The sequence below is a fragment of the Nannospalax galili genome, unplaced genomic scaffold, assembly GCF_000622305.1.
Source record: "Nannospalax galili isolate Female #2095 unplaced genomic scaffold, S.galili_v1.0 scaffold453, whole genome shotgun sequence".
NCBI classification, from domain to species: domain Eukaryota; kingdom Metazoa; phylum Chordata; class Mammalia; order Rodentia; family Spalacidae; genus Nannospalax; species Nannospalax galili.
The window spans coordinates 3,112,447-3,116,317 of record NW_008334081.1 but is presented as its reverse complement, the minus strand read 5'-3'; the positions used below and the strand labels follow the sequence as shown (position 1 = coordinate 3,116,317).

General features: G+C 45.0%; 1 pseudogene; it reads left to right on the top strand.

Moving 5' to 3' along the window:
- The first annotated feature begins 307 nt into the window (after nt 1-307).
- On the top strand, nt 308-3,421 carry LOC103730876 (annotated as a pseudogene).
- The last annotated feature ends 450 nt before the right edge of the window (nt 3,422-3,871 follow it).

The window sequence follows — 3,871 nt, the reverse complement described above, 5'->3', positions numbered from 1 at the left end:
AATGGAAATTGGGACATACGCAGTATCATATTTTAGTCTATATAAAACAAAGCCTGAAAGTTATTTACTTTGTCTCTTTAAATTTTTGTGGTTGTTCTAAAGCAATAGAAAAAGTATAATGCTCATTACAGTTCTTTCCTGGTAACTGGAGACTAAGAAGTTGATTTTTGTCAGGCTATTCCAAAGTCAAGTATTCCTATAACAAAGGCTTAAACAGTGCATACTCTGGTCCAGAATATTTTCTAATAATGTCACAGATATAAATGTACTTAATCTTCATTCATAAACTGAATATCTTCCTTGGAGCATGAATGTCTCAGGAAGGTAGGTCAGCAACAGTAGCCACACTGAAAGACAGACACATAAAGCCCTTTGATGTCCATTCTTAATGCCTCTTCTTTGTTTACATGAAGACTAAACCTTCAATGTCTTGTAGTAAAGCTGGTGTAATGCATAAATACATTGGCTTAAAATATAATTATTTCCTCTGAGGGGGAAAAAATTCTATTGTTGTTTGGGGTTCGGGGGGCAGGGTTGCTTGTTTTTGAGATAGCATCTCATTTCATAGCCAGGCTGGCCTGGAATTCTCTATATAGCTAAGGCTCTACATAGAACTTGCTCAGGTAATACTTTTTTGGGGGGTGGGGCAGTTACAGGGTTTCTGGTTTGGTTGGTTGGTTTGTAGGTTCTGGGATTCTGTTTTGTTTTTTGGGTTTCTTTTAAACCAACTTTCATTTAGGCCAGGCTCTTCCAGAATTTTCTATATAGTCAAGCTGGCCTTGAAGTCCTAATCATCTCACCTCCATGTCCCAAGTACTTGGATCACAGACATGTGCTACAATGCCCAGGTTAAAATTCTGGGTTTTGCTTTTGTTTGATGCAGAGTCTCAGTATGTAGGCCAAGCTGGTCTGAAATTTGTGAACCTCCCACCTCAGGCACTCAAGTGTAGGATTACACATATGACCATCATACCTTCCTGATCTTAATATTTTTGAAGAGTATTAGCTAGTTGTTTTTTTTTTTTTTTCAGAATAACCCACAATTTGGGCTTATCTAATGTTCTTCAGTTAAAGTCAAAAGATTTGCACTTTGGGCAGAATACCTAGCTAGTTGTTTTTTTTTTTTTTTCAGAATAACCCACAATTTGGGCTTATCTAATGTTCTTCAGGATTAAAGTCAAGATTTGCACTTTGGGCAGAATACCTCAGATGGGACACTGTGCCTTTCCAGTCCAGTATACTAGGAGGCCCAGGATGCTGATACCTCTCACTACTGCTCATGCTAGCTTGGAGCACTTGGTTAATACTCCTCCACTGCAAGTGACATTTTACTTAGAAGCATTTTTATGACATTGGGGTGCATGGTACAGCAAGTATGTGGAAGCCATAAGACAACTGGTGGGTGGGGGAGAGGGCTTAGGTTCTCTGTCTCTACCATGTAGGTCCTGGGGATCGAACTCAGGCCTTCAGACTTGGTGGCAAATGTCTTCACCCACTGACCATCTTGCCAGGCCCCTGGGAGTATTCTTAAAGTATACTGCTTGTGCCTTGCAGTAGCACAATCAAAATCAGACCCCCTTGGTGTCAGGCACAGGGAATGGAAAGCGTTAAATGTCCTAGATCCCAATAAATATCCAGGACTAGAAACTGGAAAGATCAGAACACTGGAAATCATCAAAGAAGCCATTGGGACTCTATTTGCCAAAAACTATCCAGTTCAGCAGGATCTAGACCTTGGTGTGGACCCATGTTAGAAGAAAAGAGCAAAATTCCCTAATTGGGAAAGTGATGAGTAAACAGTCATCCAACAGAAAAGAGAAGGCAGGCCACTGAGTAAGCCCAGTGTTCTTGGTCTATTTTCTGTCCAAACCTCAGAGAAACCTTTGCTACAGTGAAAGCACATGCACCACACAGTTGCTCATAATTCCCACTGACAAAGACAGAACTGTAACTCTTCTTACAGATTCCCAACCTCACATACCTAGGAGCACACCTCTGGGTAGGGCTGAATGAACAATGCACAGAATCCACATCGGAGGCACCTGGCCTCCCTTAACCAACGCTGTGCTCACCAGTGGATGTTTTTCCCTTAGTCTCTTCTGACACAAGAAGTTAAGGACATTATAAGTTCAGGAAATAGGAAAGTGTGCACATCTCCCGAGACACATTCACCTAAGGCAGAACTGAGTTCTAGAGAGCATTGCTGTGCTCACTCCTTATTCCTCTTGCCTACCCACTACACCCTGCAATCCCAGCCCTCCCCTCCCCACCCTGTGTCCCGTGCCAGGAACTTGCTGCCACTAGGATCATGTCCTAACCCATATCCAGCACTGACCCCAAAGAAGAAGGAGCTGTTTGACATCACGCACTGCATTGTGGCTCCAGGCTAGGGCATCCTGGCTGCAGATGAGTCCACCAGAAGCACTGCCAACCAGCTGCCTCCAATAGCACCAGGAACACAGAGGAGAACCAGCACTTCTACCGCCAGTTGCTGCTGACCACTTGACGACCATGTAAATCCCTACATGGTTGCAGGGGTGGGAGTGATCCTCTTCCATGAGACGCTAAAACAGAAAACAGATGATGAACATCCCTTCCCCCAAGTTATCAAATCCAAGGATGGTGTTGTGGGCATCAAGATAGACAAGGGTATGGTGCCCCTGGTAGGAACCAATGGCAGGAAGGGCCGTCTGAATTCTGTTCTCAGCACAAGGAGGATGGAGCCAAACTTTGCCAAGTGGTATTGTGTGAAAATTGGAGAACACACCTCCTCACCCCTTGCCATCATGGAAATGCCAATGTTCTGACCCCTTGAACCAGCATCTGCCAGCAGAATGGCATCGTTCACATTGTGGAGCCCCAAATCCTCCCTGATGGGGATCATGACTTGAAGTGCCATAGGTATGCAACTGAGAAGGCACTGGCTGCTGTCTACAATGCTCTGAACCACCACCACATTTACTTGGAAGACATCTTGCTGAAGACCAACAGGGTCACTGCAGGCTATGCTTGCACCCAGAAGTTTTTGAATGAGGAGATTGCCATGGCAACTGTCACAGCACTGTGTTGCACAGTGCCCCTGCTGTTGCTGAGGTCACATTCTTGTCTGGAGGGTAAAGTGAGGAAGAAGAATCCATCAACCTCAGTGCCATCAAGTGCCCCCTTCACTTTCTCCTATGGCTGAGCCCCGTAGGCCTCTGCCTGGAAGGCTGGGTGTGAGAATAAAAACTTGAAGGCTGCCCAAGAGAAATGCATCAAGTGAGCTCTGGCCAACAGACTTTCTTGTCAAGGAAAGTACATCCCAAGTGGTCAGACTGGGACATCAGCCAATGAGGCCCTCTTCATCTCTATGTCTACTAAGTTAAGGGTCTCAGGCTGCCCCATCAACACTCCAGGCCCTGCCTTATCCACATGCTCTTGAACAGGGTGGCCTTCAGGCTCTTTACCATCATTTTTGCCACTCTCATGACTTTGGGGTGTGGTACTGTCTTTGAATGCTAACCCTGTCAACCCTTCTAGCCTACTGCCAAAAACAACTATTTAAAGGGGGGAGGGGATTTTTCACCAGTGCTGGAGAGATGGCTTAGTGGTTAAGAGCACAAACTATGCTTGCAGAAGACCCAAGTTCAATTCCCAGCACCCACATCAAGCAGCTTATAACTGCCTCCAGCTCTAGGGGATCCAATGCCTCTGGTATCCTTGAGCACCTGCGGTCATGTGCACACACATATGATTTAAGATAATAATTTTTTAAATTCCATGAATCCTTCCCACAGAGGGAACATCTTATGACATGCAAGAAGAAGCACCAAAATCTAGAAGGACCTGATGAGAGCTAGCCCTAAGGTATTCACATGACTACCAGTGTATG